This window comes from Falco punctatus (genome assembly GCF_963210335.1).
Source record: "Falco punctatus genome assembly, chromosome: 3".
NCBI classification, from domain to species: Eukaryota; Metazoa; Chordata; class Aves; order Falconiformes; family Falconidae; genus Falco; species Falco punctatus.
In genome coordinates this window covers 79,249,054-79,269,873 of record NC_137582.1, presented here as the reverse complement: position 1 = coordinate 79,269,873, position 20,820 = coordinate 79,249,054, and the positions used below count along the sequence as shown (strand labels likewise).

General features: G+C 36.6%; 1 long non-coding RNA gene across 1 annotated transcript; it reads left to right on the top strand.

The window, feature by feature from the left end:
* Positions 1 to 594: 594 nt before the first annotated feature.
* Positions 595 to 16,390, top strand: LOC308060845. Its single transcript, XR_013926933.1, has 2 exons — positions 595 to 14,536; positions 14,693 to 16,390. It is a non-coding gene; the product is annotated as an uncharacterized lncRNA (long non-coding RNA).
* Positions 16,391 to 20,820: the final 4,430 nt, after the last annotated feature.

The window sequence follows — 20,820 nt, the reverse complement described above, 5'->3', positions numbered from 1 at the left end:
GAAGCAGTTAAATGAACCAGATCACAATCCTGCCTCTGGTCAATAGGTTGTTCCTTCCTGAAACCTATGTCTTTATAGATACTTCTAGTATTTTAAGTAGTCTTGTTGAAGTCACTGTTTTCAGGATGATTAGCATGATGTACTAAAATAAGGAGGAAAATACAGCTAAACAGTATGGTGGAACAGTTTCTTTCCATTTTCCGCAAAACTGGGAAGCATAGGGGTTAGCTCTATTGTTCTGTGAAAAATCTCAGCTTCCAAGTTCTCCATGCAAGTACTTCTGGCATAAATACATATTTGCACAAGGGTTTTGAACACTATCTCTTTTATCAAATATTATTCTCCTGAATATTCGCAGTAAGCAAACAGAAGGGATAGTGAATACTTGCCAGAGCAGATTTACTACATGCAACCAAACAAGTACTAGCGAATATGGGTTTTTTTGCAGTAATCTTGCAGATGTTGAGCTTTTTGGGGTTAACTAGGTGACTTTTTCTAGGCAACTCTCATCCTCCTTCTCCCCTAAAAAACTTCAACATGGCTGCCTCCCTACCTCTCTATCCAAATTGACTTTCAAAAGCAAACAATACAGAACAGTTACTGCTGTCTGCGAGGGATGTGATCAGCATACACATCTCAGGAGTGGCACATGTGTCCCCAGAATGGGACACGCTAATACATGAACCCCACAAATTAGCCAATAAAATTCAGACACTTAATTTCTCAGTGAACCTAAACACTACAGACAGCCTGCTCTCAAGAAATAGCTCTTCCATAGACCTATCTTGGCTTCTGTTTTGCAGCTTGCATCTCTTGTCAGGTAGTGAACCTGTTATACCATGCTTATCTTTGATCTGCATAATACATATTTTTATTTCAGAGCAGCTGTTTCTGCTTACATTTTATTCAAAAGGACTGGAAATATTTAAAAATATTAAAAAGCATATCAATGTTAGTTTGTTTCATGGAGGGCTTCTGGTTTGGGTGTTTTATTTTTGGTTTTGCTTTGGTTTTAATCCTGTGTTTTGTTTTCAGCAGAAAAGCCTTGATTTCCTTAAGTTTCAGTTTGAAATTAAGCCTCTACTAATGTACATATGTTTCTCGAATATCAGATTTCCCTTCTGGGGTAAACTTGATGTGTTCCTGGACATCTCAGAAATAAATCCTTAGCAAGCAGGGAGAAACTCTGTGACCTTTGTAATATATGTACTCCAGGAGATGTGGAAAAAGTTCTCTTACAGAAATGTACTTCACCTATAGGCCATTGGGATAATATTCTCTGATTTTTGTTGTATCAGTTTGGGAGTGATAACATTGGTTCAGAATCTAAAACTGTTTCTCCTCTAATCTTTGCAGAGAAGTCCAGGGAAACATTAAATACTAAATGTCACTCAAGTGTTTCCTGAAGCAACATTTCATCATACTTTGATTTTAAAGTCCCATGGCAATGATATTTAAGATGTCCTGACTAAGAATTCCCTAATACATTTCAGACTCGAATGAATGACAACAAGCATTTAAAAATATTTTTCATTTGACTTCTGATCTATATTTGGCAGGTTTAAAAATAATGTTAATAACTATGAGAGTGACTTTCTCTAATTAAACTTTCAGAAAAATCCAACATACTCCACTGTCAGTCAGTTGCTCATTTAAAGCTGGCTGTAAACCCTTTCCTAATATTGCCCATAATAATTACTGCACTTCCACAGAGATATTTTTACTGTTTTTAGAAGAGCTTTGCAATACATACTTATAAAATCTAGAAAAATTCTGTATTTTGTTGGGGTGTTATAATCCAAAGTGAAAGAAGCTCAGTGCAGATGCTTGACAAAGTAACTATTAAAGAAGTCAATCACGTGTCTGTGTCAAAGTTGCTGAATGTCCTGAGTGAATAGACATATTCATATATTTTTCTTCTAGGGATGTGTCAGAAAGAATTGATCCACTGAGATTCAGTTATCCACTTCAGAAGTGGCAAGAACAAAAAAAAAAAATCCAGTGTAAGATACTTTGGATTGGCTTTAGATGTGTGATATTGCCACTCAGGTCAGAAAGCTACACCTTGGTGGACTGTTTAGCTAAGCCAGCCACCTTCAGGGCTTATATCTAATGCCTAGGACTGTAGCAGACTGGTCTACCCCAGTAAATACCACCCGAATGAGAAACACGCCAGCCCTGATTTGCGGGAGGGACATGACAAGTAGCCTGAGTGTTCTGCTGGCCTGGCCTGGTACTGTAAAGTGTTGGGTCTGATGTCTGACCCAGCAGAGGTAAAGAAGCAAGCAGCAAACAGCATGAAAGAAGATTTTAAGGGTCAGGGAATTTTGGCAATCAGGCAGCTTGATTGCTTATTCCACAAGGATGAGAGATATTTACTTTTTCTTGTAATTCCTGTTGTGAGAAGAAAGAATATTGTTATCAGGACCGAGGCCTGACTTGTTGGAGTGTGATAATTTTATAGGCTATCAAATAAGGACCTTAATCTAAAAAGGATAATGTGATGGAGGACAACAGATCTAAAGGCAATGAGATTTCAGAGTAGGCAAAGAGGGCCCAAGGGAAACACTGACAAAATTGGATATGTAATTGGAAGGAAAATACACACGGAAAGTAATCTGGGAATAAGGGGGTATTCGAATGCTACAAAGGAAGGGCATGGACAGAGCACACAGATGACCGAAGGCTAAAGGGGCAAACTGATGTGGGAGTGGAATGAAAGTATCTGAGGAATTGCTCCTGATAAAGCAATAGCTCAATGTAAGGAGAGATGCCCATATGGGAGGGATTTGGGCTTTTTTTGTCATTTGTTTTAAAATTATTTATTGTTCATCAAGACAACCGCAAAATGTTTCTTTTAGAAGCTCTGCTTGATGTTAACTGGGTTCTCAAAGCAGAGCCTGTTAAGGTCCTAATAAAGTCAGCTAATGCAATGACAAAAAGATGGGAATGTGACAAGATAATACTAACTTACCCTGCTCTTACAGGGTAATTATCTTTGAATCCTCTGCTTTTTCTTTCTCATTGCATATTGGAAAGGTATACCATAATCACTAACGTGTTTTTAGTTTGGTTTTTTAATGAAAAAAAGCTATAATAATCAAGTGACTGTGAGTCATCACAGATTGTTTTCTTTCATGACAGTGCTCTACAGTGTTGTCTCAAAACCTCTGAAGTCTAAGGAATCTTTGTTTTGGAAATATGCCAGCCAAACCTAGTGTTTCAGGTATTACTGTAGAACAATTATGAATGTGGGTCTAAGAAATAAAGAAATAAACATCCAAGGGGATCTCAAAAGAAGTCTATATACTCTATGAACATATTTCTCATCTAGGTAGTCATACACTCCTTTTTTTCTAATCACCACAAAACATTCACGCACTTCTTATTTGTACTTTTTTTCCTTTTCATATTGTAGGATTTGGTATTTAACATACCTACTTGTTTTGTGTTCTTCAAAGCAGTGAGAAGAAAAATCTATAGCATAATGCTATTCCAAACAACAAACTTTATATTTTGACCCCAGTGGAATTTGTTAAATTACTAAATCCACAAGGGGGCTGTACAATTGGAGTGAAAGAAACCAGCTATTGAGTTTTTAATTAAGATAGTAAGAGAGAAATCTGAGGGGAAGAAGCTGTACCATCAATAAATCCATGGTGGTAAATTTTTTCCCTTGTATTTTTCCTTGACAATGGGCTTAATAGAAAAGGATAGACCTTTCCAGATGTAGAGTGGGATTCACGTCTAACAGGTGTCACAGAGGTTTAAGTAAAAATAGTCTTTCCTGGGTCCCTTTGATATTTGAAAAAAAGAGATCTCCACATGATGCTTTATTGTAAAAACTTGCTCTGTGATGAGATGATCTGCCCTTCAAATCTACTGACTGTACAACAAACCAAAACCTAAACCTTATCTCAGACTTAGATGTCTAATGTAAGGTGGGATAAACTTCTGCCAGACATTAATGGGCATGAAAGTTTAACTTCTGCAGTATAGACAGGCAAAGCAATGGGAAATGGCAAAAATATGAACCCAGGCTCAGGGTACTTTAAAATTAATCTCCAAGGTTGTGAAAAGAAACATGAATTGAATTTCCACGGATCAAGTTACAAACCAAATGTTTTAAGCTTTTTGTGTCCATCTTTCTTTTCACAAAATTAGAAGTCTATTTGGGTGGAATTTTTTTTTTTTTTTTTTTTTTTTTTACATAAATGCAAAAATTGAAATAAACACTATTTGGGAGATAATAACTATATGTAGAAGCTGTTGTTGGAAGAATAATTCCAAAGAGGAATTATTCTCTGGGAGGTGAGAATGGGCTTGTTAGTCATGGTAGCCATTGATTCTGAAAGAGGAAACGATTTCTGAGGTGAAGAAAGGTCAAGAGTTTGCCTAAAACAGGGTCTTGCCTTTTAGTCTGCTGTTTATTTAGTGCATACATCCTGGCACATGCAGTGAGTATGACTATCAGCACCTGAGAATGAATGCACATCTGTAAACGTGGGCAAACACACATTAAAGGGAGGCATGCAAAATGCAGACAGACATTTATCCTCACTCTGAGGCAAAATAAACCCCACAGAATAAACAAAGCTAACAATGACAATCAGCTTCATTCCTGTGTTTAATTTACTTTTGCTTTAAACCATTTCTAGGTAACACTATTTTCTTTGATTGTTCAAAAATATGACTTGGCCTAATTTTGTTGTTATTTCTAAGTGGTAAGTAGCCACTTAAACCTTTTCAAGAACATAGTTTTTGACCTACTTAGAGGTGCTTAACAATTATGAAAGCACAAACCCCTGATTTTTAAAGGACATATGAAAGCATCCTTTTATTTTTGTTAAATAAATGCTATACGAAAGCAGACTTCCAAGAGACATACCTAAGAGTCATAAGCAATATTCTCTTTGGATACCTAGTGTTTTTCCTCTGCGAAGAGGCAATTTAAGATTTGTATTGAACCACAAAGACTGTGTTTGAGCCATTTACAAGTACAAATTTACAAATTGGTAGCATGCCATTAAATTTAAATTTCTCTGAGTGTCATGTGCCTAGAATCCCAGCTTTTAAGTAAAAATTGCAAATGCATCTTTAAAAGTCACATTTGCTGAATAAAATCACATTCTTAACTCTGTTTTGGAAATGCTGAAATAAATGAAGAGAGAAAGACTAACAACTGCTATTTGGCTGGTCTGGACAAAAACAAAATGATAACTCAATGAGAAGATTGGCTAAAAAGGACAGGAATTAGCAAATCCTAGTTCATGTCCTTCAGTCCAATTCTTATATTACTGGGATTATTGAGTCACATAATCATGGCTCTTAGTGAGGATGTAAATGAAATAGTTGTTCTCAGAGAAGGACTGACTTTGTTGTAAAGTCTGGGAAGCTTCAGAAATAGGCTACATGGTAAATTTCTCTGGAAACTCCAATCTGAAAATGCAAGCTCTTTCACAATGTTTTAGGCAAGCTTACAAGGAATCAGCGAGCTTTCCAGAAACTCTGTTTTTTCTACACTTAGCATAAATTGGTGAAATAGATCTAAAAATTTACATTAATTTCCTCAAATTAGTGATTTCTGACAAAAATAAATTATTTTTTTTAAATCCTCAACTAGCTGTAATTAATCCAGACCTTGTGTCTTTCTTTGCTGTTTCCCTGGTCTCAAGACAGGTTGATACATGGTGTGCAAGTCTGTCAAAATGTTATCTTGTAGCCACACAAATTAAAAGGAAAAAAAAAAAAAAAGTGATGCCCAGTTAACATGATAACGCTTATAGAAAATATATTTCTTCAAGTTTTTTCTTAATAGACCATATATTGTCTGCATCTGCCTGATTAAAGTTCACACAAGATACAGACATGGTGAAGGCAGCGTGGAAGAACAGAACAGTATTTCATTTATTCCTAGAGCAAATCACTCTTCTGTCTTTCACCAGAAGCCAGCCTACTGAGATTCACATCTCATTACATATATGTACCTAGGGCTTAAGGATTGTTATTTTCAATTCTACTAATTATTAATGGAAAGTAATGGCCAATGGTTAGTCTCAGTCAATGACTCAGTTCACCAAATGAGGTTCACACTGCACTGAGTGAACAAAGGTGGCACAATTCAGCCTGGGTAACAAGGGCAGAGGGGAAACTACATTGTAATTATGGTTTTGTTTTAAAAATGTTGTTAGAAAGGACACTAGACTTCTGTAGCAGACTGTTACAATTTTTTTTTTTTCCTGAAATATGTATAAAAGCTTTTGCTTAATAAAATTAGAAGCATTTTTACACATACCGAAATCACAGTGATATTGGAATTTCTGAAAATACAAGTTTTGTACTATTAACCAGCTTTATGACCCAGACTTTTCACCAGGGAAATCCCCAAATTTCTCTGCTTTTCTTCTGTGTTTAGTAAACCAGACTTCCTCCTGTTACTTAGTTAAAAAATTAAGCTCAAAACAGTAGGTACTTTAGATTTACAATGCATATAATACTTCAGATAACATTTCAAATAGGCAAGATTTTCTACATTCAGCTACCAGATGAGGAGGGAAAAAATCCACAGTAACTAAATTTGCTAGGGTAAGCACCGAACCCTATTTTCAATACTTTGAAAGGAGGCTGGAAACCATTGATGGGGGTTAATTTGATCATGGCAATTAGTGATTCTGAAGTCTGTAAATTATGGGATATCTAATTTGAAATATTTCAGAAGTTATCAACCTTTAAACAGAGTCCGATCAGCATTTTCTGAAATAAGGCCATTTACTGTGCTTTGAGGTGGGACCCTTGTGAAATTCTTGGCCAGAGTTTTTTGCACATCAAAAGATGGATTCCTGGAAATGAGAGATCAAGTGGCTCTGATCTCTGAGGTGGGAAAAACTACACAATTTTAGAAGACAATTTGGCACAAAATTAATCAAATACTGGCGTTTTCCCCTTTGGAAACAAGACATTTAACTAAGCAGAGATGGGGATAATATTCACAGCATATTGTATTTCTTATTTTTGTTCTAGGAGACCAGTGCAATGACCTGGGTGGTGAATTAGGAGAACAATATGATTTCAGGGGCAGGAAGGTAGATTAACCAGGCAAGCACACATGTTATTCTCTGTGGATAGCAAACTAGAGAGATTCATCACAGCTCTTCCCAAGGGCTGGTGCTTTCCCCCCACCAGAAATAGGTTCTGCTTTGCTCATTATTTAGACCAATAAGATAGCACAGGATAATACTCCTTTCTTCAGTATACCAGACCAGTTTGGGGTCAAGGAGTATACATTTTATTATAATGACCGATACAATGTTAAGAACAGGATTGCATTGAAAATAGGAAGCTCACAAAACACTGTAATTTTATTTGTGCTTATTTTTGCAAGTGTCAGTTAATAAACTTGAGCATAAATTAAGTCAAAATCCATGAACATATTTAGGTCAAGTTGTGGGGTTTTTCTCCTTCCCTGTGTTTATCTCTGAAGACCATGGTTCCAGTTCAAGAGAACCAAGAACAGAGAGAGGTGTTTAAATCTGAGATTAAATTATGTGTGGGGTGACTTTGTTATATCCCTGTGATTGCCTGATTTCATCACAATTTGATCTCTTGTTTGACATTTTTTATATTAAAAATATTAAAAATTCAAAACCTTGAAAAAAAATGGTTTGCATATCCTTTGGTTATGCCTTGTGGGTTTGAATTTCGTTCCTCATGTGTCTTTTTTTGCTCAGGAGGCCATCCTGATGTGCAGTATATCCAGGGACTTCTGAGGGAGAGCTGAATATCCTTATTGTGAGAGAAGACAATAATCATCTGACCAGAAATTTGGGGCTGTCAGACCACTGTGGATATATTAATATATTTTGGATCCTAGCTTAAGGTCTGTGGGCCAAGCCTAATATTAGCCTGCCTTTGTTACCTACATGTCTTCTAAGAGAAGATGTTACCTGTTGTTCCTTGAATGCTTAGATTTCTGTGGTGATATTTAGAAACTAATTATGTGTGCCAAAATTGTAACTTGAAATGTGGTTGTATGTGAATAGATGGACAACATCTTACAGCTGTCTGAGCCTCAGACAGCTCGGAAGAAAGTAGCTAACTTTTGGGAGTTTTAAAGGGCTTGATTTTTCAATTAAGCAGTGTTCTGTAGATGAGGTAAATTGATTGCTCATTACTGTATCAGATATTGCATATAGATTTACATTCACTGCATTTCATTTATAACTTTATATGTTATGTGGATAACTTATTCCACACTCTCATTTCCCCCCCTCAAACATAATAGCATCAGTTGCAAGAACATTCTATTCACATCTCCTTGTGAAAGACTGACAGCACAGTTTTCTGTTCAAGGGGAACATTGATTTGACGGTTAATGACTTGACAGCAGGTATTTAAAGTATGAGTGATATTTCATGACCCTCTAATTTTTTAAAGGGTGCAATGTGATGATGAGGAACACTCACAGCTACTACAAGAGCTTTGGTAAGCAGAACAACACCTAGTACTACATCTGCTTGACAAAAAGGGACATGATGAATTGGGTGGTCACAACTCCCTTGGCTTTTTCATGTGTTATGCTCGAACAGTTACATAGTACTCAGAAATTAAGAAAACTAGAGGCATGATTTCCAGTCAGTAGTCTGAAAATGCCTGAATGACAATTCTAAATTATTTAAGAAAGACAGTCATAGAAAAGTAATATCATAGGTGTTACACAGCAATGTGCATGTGAAAAGTTTCCAAAGAGCTTTGTGGAGTCTGGGACTCTTTTTTTTTTTTTTTTCTTTTTTTTTTTTTTTCTTTTTTTTCTTTTTTCTTTTTTTAATCAACAAATCAAAAGTTTTGAAATCTACTGTGCTAAGGTAGATAAAAGACTGGAACACAAGTAACTGATTGAATAGGGGAGGTTTAATAATAACTGGTGCAAACACAAAATAATTGTGACCTTAGAAAATAAAATGCAGACTCTAGGATTTGCTCATTTAGATAATAATAATAATTACTATGCTCTATACCAGCCAAAAATCTGTGAGGTATCTCATAAGCTTCTTAGCATGATAAATTAGAAGTTGCTAACTCTCAGTTTAGATCAGGGCAACCAGTTAAAAACAGACTGTCAGAAAACAGCTTATACCTCTGGCTGAATAAATGGGACAGGGTATCATTACCAGAAGGTATTATTGTCTATTAGATGTCACTTTATTCATAATACCCTATACACAGGTAGCTCTTGACATAAGAGCACAGGATGTGTCTTTATTTGAACTTTAAGAATGCATTTCAGTGCCAGGAATAACTCCAGAGAAACTGTCAGAAGGCCAGATTTTTGGTGTAACTTAAATCAGTGTAGTTCACGAAACCAGTAGAGCTGCACTGATTTATATCACCAAAGGAACCTGTCCCTCACTTAGAAACAATTTAGAGCACTGGCAAATATTTCACTGTCCTTGAGGACTGTGTGTGTGCATATGTGTATATTTTACTTTTACTTCTGATTGTTTATGAAATTGGTCTTTGTCTGTATGACAGGTAATTTTTTTCACTACTTCAGAAAATAAAGCTGTTCTGTAATAAGCAGTTTTACTACATCATTAAAAACATGATTTCTTCTTTAATCAATTGATTCCACAGCTACATTTTACTTTATAATATCTGAAATCTTTATAGAAAAAAGCAAGACATGGCCTAGTCATATGGCAGCCTTTCACAGATTACTTCTTTTTCAATGGAAGACTGAATGGTGATTCAACAGTTTGTAATCTTTGAGTCAGCTGGGAACAAATGCCCCTGAACGGTATGAAGAGACACTATATGGTGGGAAGTATATGTCTTTCATATGGGAAATCAAGGTTCAATTGCACTTGGATAAAGGTAGGCTGTACAGTAACACAGCCATTTCCCATCATGGTCTTGGCAGGTTCTGCATTAGGTAATCTGTAACATAGGGCTACACATTTCTTACTACCCCACACACATATGTACACACAAAATCTATTCCTAAATCACAATTTCGTCACTTTACTCTTAAAAATCCCAGTACAGTCATTGAAAGAGTCAAGAGGTATTAATCCTGATTTTCTGAAGGAATTCCAACTGGGATAATCAAGAGTTTTGTTGTGCTTTCAGTTGGATGAGACTTATATTCATACCTAAAAGCATGATGGCATGTGCTGCTAAGCAGAAAAGAGGGGGCTTCTTTGAGACATAGGTACATCCCAGGATAGAATTTTATGAGCCATTCGTTGCATAATGGTGTAATGGTTTAGCAATCTTAACCTTTGCTTCTCCCCACCTATTCATGTCATCATGCTACCTACTCAGTTGTGTTAGTAGATATACCAGAATAGGAACCACAGCTGATTTAAAAATAAAAAAGTATTTTTCTATCAAGGTTATTTTTCATTTGTGTTGTTTACTAATTCAGGTTCATTATGTGATTCATGAAAATTTATAGCTCTGTACATGAAGGGACAATATAGAAATAGGGCAGAGAAGAGAATTCCAAAGCTGTTTAAAAAAATTATGCTTAAAAAACGCAAGTGGTACTACATCTGTAGTGGTGGTGCAGAGACATTCAGGCATCATTTTTCTATTAAGATTCAAGCTTTCAATCACTTATGCAAATATGTCTAAAGGAACAGTGCTGTTGCAGCTGCAAGGCAGCTATGAGACACAATCTCCCCTCCGAAACTAGAAAGACATCTTAAGCAACCGAAAAGCAAGTTAGAATTTTCTAGCAATGTCAGGTGGTCTAGTAAAAAATATTCTCTGCAACTCAAATAATGTTGAACACTGACAGTACCACAGATTTCAGTAGGGCTGCTGATAGTTGTAAAGATCTTCATCTATGTTAATTATTACAGAATTGGTACAATAATTCACAAGGCATTTCGCTCTAAAAAAACAAATACAGGAGATTTTAGACATCTTTCTTGTTATTGAGAACAGGCAGAGACAAATTTAAAGTAGACAAAGATTTTTTTTTTTCTTATAAATATATCTGGTAATGAGGAACAATTTAAGGAAAAAGTAAAATCCACAGACTAGCCTATATTATGGTTTTGATTTTTTTTTTTTTTTTTTTTTTCTAGAGGACATCTCCAATGGCTACTTAATATTTCTCATATAGTCAACTCATTTTCTCTCTTTTCAGTCTATGACCTCCTGTTATAAAGTATTTTATTTGCCGACCACCCCGGTTCCTTTCCCAGCTGAATACCATCACAGGCAAATATTTTCATAATGAATTTACATGTACATACAGCAGTATGAAACCTTCACCTACATTTTTTTCATGCAAGCCTTAGCCTTTATTTTTACAGTTCATGCCTAAATTAAGTTCTTTAAGTTAAAATCAAGCCATAAAGTTTTATTGCTTGGCCTTTGATAATTAGAATGCCAATGCCAAATGAAGAATGACACCATCCATTATTTGCTGCTAATCATACTTTACAATAGAACTAGGGAGAAATTGTATTTCTACACTTTTTATTACATGGCATTGTCATACACTCTACTGTGACTCCTTTGTGTTATAAATAGCAGTAATAAAATGGAAACTTGGTTATTGTATACTTGACGTAGAAGTTCCACAAGGAATACTTTCCTCTTTCAGTCAGAAAAAAAAAATAATTCCATGGGAAATGGCACAGCTCCTTTTAATGGCTAACTGGACATGGCTTCATTATAGATATGTAAAATTAACACATCTTCAACTGCCCCCCTTTTCTTGGCAGAGGTACAGAATATGGAGATGTACTGAGAGAGCTTCTCAAATCCTTTGCACTATTGTGGTCTCATTCCCAGAACAATCTCCAGGAGATTCTACAAAGGCAAAGCAAATCCATCATCAAGGGATATAGTGTGGCTTTTATGGTAGATCTGCTGTGGCTACCATTTTGTTAACAGAACCCCTCTTCCTAATTTTCAAAGCTGTATTGACACTACAGACATTTGCAAAATAAATGCATATTTGAGAAGGATCACAAACTGTTTTCTGTGGTGTCTGACCTGTCTCCCAGTTCATATTTCATTAGGGCTGCCCTTGCCATTAAAGGTTTGCTTCTGGCCACAGCACATGGATCACTGTTGCCTAGAGAAAAATCATCTGTCCTGGATCTGTGAGTTTGGTTTGGTCAGCCTGGCTCTGCAGCCAGTGAGCTGCTAAGCTGTCAAGGAGATATTTCATATGTTGCCTGGAGCAAGCAGATGTGGCATAATTTGCTGACCCTGCTACTTGTATGTTCTCAAAGATCAAGTAATGCAAAAGGACATAGTTTTTTAAGTTTTTCTGTTAAGAAGTCATAAAGAATAGCAATTAATATTTTCCACACTTTATAAACTCTTCATTCTGCAAGATGTCCATTCTTTAGTCAGTTGTCACAGGGAAGGTACATTGGGAAAGTGGTAGCTTTTTTCAGGATGTGGCAAGATTATAATGAATGGTTACATTAGTTTCATCTATAAGGTCCTTTCCGTAGAACTTAAGCCCTGTCCTGAAATCAAGAGTTTATCTTTTGTCTATTTTTTTTCTTCCCATAGGATCATTATCTCTGATTATATTGCTTTATTTGATGTGAGCAGTTATTTTTGGAAAGAGATAGCTTGTTTTGGAAAAGAATCCTGCTGATGCAACCTTATGTGGCAGATAAGCAGCCTCTCCGCCTTCCTTGCCTCCTCTAGATGGGTTACAAAGCACCAGAATAATACACATGTCCACTTCTCCCATTGCATTTCACAGGATGTAATGCTTTTACACAAATCATATTTGGACAGTGATTCTTACAGCAGACTAAAACTTTGCGTAGGTACCAGCAGTAAATGTAGTGACCAGCCCATGCTTTTACCTCTTATATATTGCATAGAAATGATAGTATCTCAACTTGTGATAAGAACAAGTCCATACACTGACAGTCCTGAATGAGGTCAATGTTTCAAAGTAGAGCAAGGTCTATGAGACAAGTCACCTCTACCAAAGAAATAATAGCTATCACTTAAGACATCTTTGGCCTCAGGTCTTCTGATGCCTGGACTTTGATACAGTTTTACTAGTTTATGCTGAAGTGCTATGTATGGACTTTACAGCAACTGAGGTGTTTTATACAGGACCCTTACACAGAGCATCCAAATTCAGCACACTTTATTTCTTAGATTGCCCCTTTGGATAATAAAACCAGTGGGCAAAGGTGAATAAAATAGTGGCACCTCTGAAACTATCATGAGTCATGAGGTCAGAATTATGCCCTTTTCAGGATAGTAGGAAGGCATCAACTCACCTTCCAGTTGCAAGGGAAACCTAGTAACCGCTGATTTGGATTTTTCCCACCTACACAAGGTTATCTTGGGTTAATTCAGTCTCTTGGTATATTCAGTAGCTGACAAAGGTGAAACTGCAGTTCTGAAGAAAATGTTCAATTTTCACCAGTTCAGTGCAATAAGCACTTACTGTGTTATTTCCAGCATTCCTAAGAAGGACAAAGTATGATTCAAACTTTTCTGCTTCTAGTTCCCACATCAATAATGTAACTGAATAAATGTTCTTTTCTCTCTAATGTTCTCTCTGTTGCTTTATTTCTCTTCCTTTACTTCCAGTCTTCCTAACTAGCTGATAAACCCCCACTTTTGAACATTTTTCTAAATCTGCAACATGGTTTGCAGGATAATTTTTTCTTTTTCACTTTGCATTTTGAATGACTGTTGCTATTTCACTACTACCAATTTCTACATTAGTCAGACTTCACCATCTGCATCATACAAAGACACATGTTCTAAGTGAATAATTGTTAAACAAGTTGCAGTGTGCAAGTCAGGCCTTTGTCTTGATGATGTACAGTCACATCCCTAGCTGCAGATACTTGACAAAAGTTTGTAATTAAATTGTGCAAGCTGGTTCCTCATGAAAGATCATTGGCCTAATTACAATGACAAGTACCATTAATATTTTGGTAGCACCTCATTTTTGGTACTGCCATTTCACCCCTATCATGGAGCTAGCCCATTGTAATGACCACAAATTTCCATATTATTGCCATATGTTTTTCATATCCTTTCACTTGGAAGACCTAACTGTACTGAGTATCTTTTTTCAACCTGAAAGGAGGGATTTCACTTGGATAAATCATCTCAATCATTATGGGATTTCTTTTTAGGCAGAGATATTAATGAATTACTGTATTAAGTGATTAACTATGTTAACTTAGTTTAAACTGAGTGGTTGTATGAGCTTTATTCATTAATTAGGTGAAGGTTTGCTAAAGAAAAACCACAAAATCTCAACAGTGCTTACTCAAAACAGGATAGATTTTAAGAAAGTAAGGACAGAGAAGGTAGGCCTTCTGAGAAAGTCACAGTAGAAGCTGATAACCAGGAGAGTTCTTCTGTGTACTGTTTGGTTTACTTTTAAAAATACTTATTTCTGCATTTTCACTCTCTATGAGAAACAGAGGAAAATCTCTTGGCAGAAGGAAATAAGTAGGTTCTTTCTTACAGAAGTAGAATAGAAAGAATTCAAGGTTCAAAGCTCCATTCCTTAATTTGTGTCAGCATGTGTGTAACATTAAGCATTTCAGTTCTTCTGTGAGTTCCAGCTGCACTCGGGGCTTCCAAGTCCGTTGCCTCCTTTTGTTCAGGGATCCAGGTACAACATAAAATGTCCATGCTAGGAAGAGATTACAGCCATGGTATTGGTCTGCAGAGTTACTCTACTGTTTTGCATTTGTGGTGCCTTCAAACTGTATGGACCAGAGCCCCAGAGACTGATGAGTAACTAAAAGTTGGAGACACTGCAGGATTTCCAGTTCACACTGTTTTTCTTTTAGCTTTTAGCTAAAGAATTCCATCCATATTCAGCAAGAACAAGAGGGTTGGAGATCAAATACATTAATTTCCATCCAAGTACCCAGCCTGACCAAACTTTCAGTGGAGGTCTTTATTCTCTTTTTCTACAAACAACCCATTAGCTGAAAGAATTATCCATACTTGTATCGTTTAATGAAAATGAATGACTGCTAAGAAAGCTCTGAGAGACTATTATTACAGAAGAGTTTAAACAAAATACTGTTTCCCGCCTTCCCTCTTTCCCTTCTTTTATTGTTTTTAATTAATGCATTTTAAGGTTACTGAGGAACTATGATCAATATCACCTGAAGAGCAGTAAGCAAAGAAAATTAAAACAGCCTTCAGAATGGCATTTCTCAGCTTTCCCCTCAAAAAGTATGTATTATTTCCCACATCATGAATGCAGGTACTAGCTTTTGAAGGATCACAGCAACATATGATGAAAAAAAATCATGTAGGGATCAAGCTTTAAACATTTTTGTTGCTTTCTGTTTGGCTTCACTAAGCTATTCCTGGATGGAAATAAGCAGAATTTTCTGTCTACCTGAGGATCCTGAACAGCTAAAAATCTATTTGAAAATGGTTAATGCTAATTTGATATTTATTTCTGGTTATTATTATTGTTGTTGTTGTTGTTATTATTCCATTTATATGGAATTCTCAGAAGAACTAAATTTTTTGTTTCCAACGCCTTAATCCATAAGAACAATAAGTAATAAATTAAAAAAAAAATCTAAATAAACCGAAGGAATGGATACTTTAGATGTTTTAAAATTACTAGGAAGAACAAACATAGTTGCTTTTCTTTTTATCACTGACTCTATCTCGTCTACTTAGTCCTGTGATGGATACCTTTACAAATGTCACACTGCAACAGCACTATTCTAGATGCCTAGTATTTATCCTGAGGTATTTCTGTCTCAGGTTTTCTTTGAAGTAAAGGACATTTGGCATTTTAAGCAAACTAGGGCCAGACCCTGTCATGGTAAAAAAGAGTCCAGGACAGAGAAGGATTTTTGCACACAATTCAGCTTTTCTTACTGGTTTCTGTGATGGGTAATTTTCCTGGGGGAGCTGTTTGCATATTAACCTGTGTTACCAAATAAAAAAAGGATGTGGGGTGAGCACTGGGAAGCAATACAGCCTTGTGCCTTGATGTGGCTTGGGCACCAGATCGGGGAAATACTGGAAAAGAGCAAAAAGGTACTCGTCCCTTGTGAACCCTTGTGCATGTGCATCCAGGGAAAATTCCTAGAGTGTGTGTGTGACTGTTCAGGTGGAGCAGGCATGACAAGCAGGGAATTGTCCTCTCAGTGGAGGAGAGTGGGATGGTTCTGGGAGGCACAGCTAGCTGGTATGCAGCCAAGTTTCACAGGTGATGCAAAGAAAGTTATTCTGCCTTGCAAAAGGAACCTCTAGGTCTTCGTTGAGCCTTGAGACTTCCTGGGTTGAGTGAAAGGTCACAGGGAAAAAATGTAGAAGATAGAGGAAGGACTGATTCTTTTGGATTTTAAGCTGTGACTAGGAAAGACAGACAAGAAAGAAAGATAGACAAGACAGACAGACAGACAAGAAAGAAAGATAAACAAAAAAAGAAAGAAAAATCGAAAGAAAAAAAAAAAAGTATGTTCACTTTAAGAACAAAGTCCAAGCATATCAGCCTCCAAGCCCTCACTAACTCCAGCACAGACTTTTTCTTCCAAGGTATTTCTTCCTGATGGCCTGTATTATTGGCTAAGTTGGTAGAGAATAGTCTCAAAAGAAAAAAGCCCCCCAAACACTGACCTTTTTTTCATTTCAGGACCCCAGTATGCTGATGTGGGTGCAAAGGTAAACAAGCAAACCAAGAATATGGTCTTAACGCTCACTTCATAGGAAGCCCCAACACGAACATATGCAGAAAAGAAGCCCCATAGCTTCTAGATTTTTCTCCATGCAGTGTATTACACCCTTCTTCCATAAAACTGTGAACTGAAGCAATAATGTTCCTTTTTTCTTCATAAACAAATAAACTTGTATGTCTGGGAATTCCTCATTTCTTGAATCTTTTTTCAGGACACTCAAAGTGATTATGTGGACTATCTCTAGAGACTCTGTCCTGAAGATGTGCAAACACAGCCAGTATTGTCATGCTGCCACTTTTCATGGTGTGATTGTGAGTCTCAAAACATATGGTGTTTTTCTTAAAGCTTCAGCTACCACAGTAATGATGCTAGCTGTTTACTTGGGTTATTTAATATCAGCCATGGAGATTTTAATATTGAAGCATTTCACAGGCCTTAACATGTGTGAGGCAGAAACCCATCAAATTTTGATTTTGCCAGTGAAGAACCAAAGCCATGGCAAGATTAAGAAGTGTAAGGTCACCCAGGAAATCTGCTGCATGTACCCAGGTTTTTCCAAGCCCTTTAGGCTAGTGTCCAAATCACTGATTCATATTTTATTCAGCTGTCATGGAAGATTAACAAGAAAACAGAGGACTAGGATATTTTGATCCTGTGAAAATGACTGAAAAGGTTACATCTAAAATCTTAAGGTTCTAAAAAGAAGTAATGAAAAAGATTATTTTTGCTCTATAACATTTAAACAAATCTCACTCCCTTTAGGACTTGAAGTTAGTAATTCTGTTATTTCCTCCAGCATGAGAAAGAGTTTTAAAAGAACACCTTTCACAGTATTCCTTCTGGCATCCCGTTATGACAGAAGATTTCTTGTACTTCATGACTAGAGTATGATATGATGCAATCAACCATGGCTATATGTCTTATTAAAAGCATAATAACCAGCTTGTAGCATGTTCAATGCTCAGCAGGCCAGTAAAAAGAACTCACAGATTTTAAAGTGACTGACAAGGACATGATAATACCATTTCTGTTCTGATTCAGAAGAAGCTGACCTTTCAAAAATCTTCCTGCATGAGGACACTGACATACCAATACAGTCAATCCCCCCTTATATGTAAAAATGTTTGATCTCAGCAAAGAAAACAACCTCCTAAGGATAGAAAGAAATATTCCCTTTAAGAAAGGTGATAAAGTACATAACTTAGCAACCAACTTTTGACCCTTTTTCTTCAGAAGAAAGAAGGTGTCATGCCCTGACTAGATCTACAGTACCCCTTCCCACATAAAGGTGTAAGTATCAGGAACTCCTCTTTGCCATTTTTCTATACCTTGAGCTATACAGGGGGAAGAGAGCTGCTAAGAGCTTGCACAGATTTCAGGGGCAGAACTGAAAGAGTGATACAGGATCTAGTGATTCAAAATGCAATAAACTAAGTACATGCTCTCAATTTGCTTTCTTTCCCTATTATCTTTGTAGACCCAGTCTGAACCCAGCAGAAGGATTACTTTTGCCCTTCCAGTCCAAGGTCAAACAGGTTATGGAAGCATCCTAGCTCCAGACGAAGGAACTGAGACCATTTGGAAACGCAGTTGTTTGTTGACACAGAAGGTTCATGTTTCTTCCCTAAAATTTACAACTGTTGATTATTCATTCTTTTCTGAAGCACATTATCTTTGGTAACCTTGGCCTTAACTCACTTGACTGCACAAAGAGAAGACACATTTCTTCAAGCAGATAAAATATATTTTTTTACTTGGTCTTTTTTTTTGTTCCCTATTTTCGGAGCCACGTTATGCTGCTGTCCATCCAGATCTTAATATCTATAAAAAAATGCATTCTACCTCTTTGTTCTCCATTCAAGAGTCACTTAACAGGTTATTTTAGCTGTCCTGGTCAGTAACCTCACCAAAGAAGTCATTTTTAGGCCTCTTTTCCATGCAAACCATTCTGACAAACAGCAGCTGATGAACAACTTAGAAACCCTAGAGTTTACTTTAATCATCTAATCCTTGTAACATTGACATTGCTAGGAAATGTTGAAGGAGGGGTTTCCTCTTCATGGCAACATTTTATGTCCTTTTTCTCACCCTTTTCTTTTTCCTCTTTGTTAGAAGAATAATCCTAGCTATCTAAAACTAATAGCCCATATACTAATGAAAACAAAATACTCCTTACAGTGATGATAGAAAGAAACAGGAATCTGGTGCCAGAAGTCTTTGAGCTGGGACAGACCTTACCTGCGGGTGTACCGCGGATGCATATCAAACCATAACTTTCATTTCCAATTCTGCTCAAAATGCGTTAGTAAAAAGGAAGGGCAGGGCATCCATATAATTTGCTTTGGGAAAACAAACAAACAAAAAAACCCCAACAAAAACAAACACCATGGAAAGATGCAAGCTTCTAGAGATGAAGCTTACTATGAAGATTCTGACAAGATTATTTCCTTCCTGATTATGTTTGAGAGGAGATATATGTTAGAGGAGAATTCTGGAAATGCTGAATTGAAGCAGCACACTTGTTAACTGCTCTGACAGCCTGCTTTCTGATCTTCAAAAATGTAAGCACACTGAGCATGGCAGTGTCGTGATCTGTGTCTTGAGTGCTTTGTATTGCTTGGAAAAATATGCTTATGCAAAATAAATTTATACATAGTAACTGTCAAACAGAAATCAGAGTCTGCAAGGCCTGGCTTCTTAAAGGGTGTTTAATTTTGACTGAAAGTGAATTACTCATGAAACGTAAAGAAATGGAAGATCACAGTCAATTATGTGAGTTCTTCTAAAGTCTGTGGGTTTTTTTTAATAGGGGAGTAAAAATACTGAGAAAATCTCTGGCACTGGTAGTAAAAGCTTCCAACATAACAACAGCCTTACCTACTCACATTAGAGGAAGCAAAATACTGTGTCTCTCCCATGTCAAATCATGACACTTTTGAAGACAATGAGCAGTTCAAAGCTTCTCAGTTATGTTCATGTCACAGTGGATTTGAACTCAGAAGCACTCTTTCTTGTAAATGTATAGTATAGTTGCCTTTGATAAGAACAGGGAGTAATCAGTGGAGATTACCCTTTTTCTCAGAGACATAAGTAAATAAGTATAACAACTTACATAAATTAGACATTAAAATGTGTCTCTCATACAACAAGCTTGCATAATCAGGGAAGTACTGTATGGATTGCAAAAATCCAAAGCAACAGCAATGCTTTGACTTTGCAAGTTAATTTATAGTGCTGCCTCTGGAATTTATAATTCTTCCTTCTTCCTATGCACAGAACTAAGGTTAACCACAGACCCCAAGGCCTGAACTATTTTCTTGTGATGGGGAGAAGGGCTTGCTCATGCTCCAGTTTCACCTCAGTACAGGCTTGAGAACAACCTGAAGGCTGCCCAGGTCCTGGAGTGTGGAGGGTCTCCCACACTTAGTGGATTAATACTTCCAAGAGCAGCAGTCCTGTTTGATGTATGCATAATTAATTCTTACCTCATACAAAATAACTTTACCAGACTTTGTTAATCTTTTCTGAACTATTAATCCTCACTGTAGTTCTCACACAGCTGCATTTCAACTGTAAAGAATATTGCATAACATTTCACTGGGAGAAAAATCAGCTTTTTAAAGCAGAAGTCCATATAACTCCTGCTAGCAGCAGTTTTCTGCATTAAAACTAGGAAGAAACTATCTTCTAAAAGTATCTAGTCTGTGCCTTTTCACTTCTTTTTGTCAAAACAGCCATTCTTAAGAACAAGAGAATTTACTCTCAAGATTGATTTTCCCCCCATTCTTTGACTTGACATACATTTGCATAATGCTATTCATTATCATTTTCATTTTGACTTTTTAATCTATATGGCCAGGTTCATCAGCTGTTATGTCACTGCTAGAGTAGATCAATCATTTAAGCCAATTTTGTCTGTCATAGCAGTTGTTGACAAAGATTAATTGCCTTAAATTGGAATAATATTGGCAAGTTCTGACAGAAATCACATCTCCCCTTTCCCTCCCGGATCCACCTTCGGGGCAGCTTGTGGTCTGAGGTAATGAATGATGTATGCATTTTTACTCTAAAAATTTGAAAATTGAGAAACATTTTTTCTTATGGTTCCTGCATAGACAAACCATCTCAATCCCCTACAATA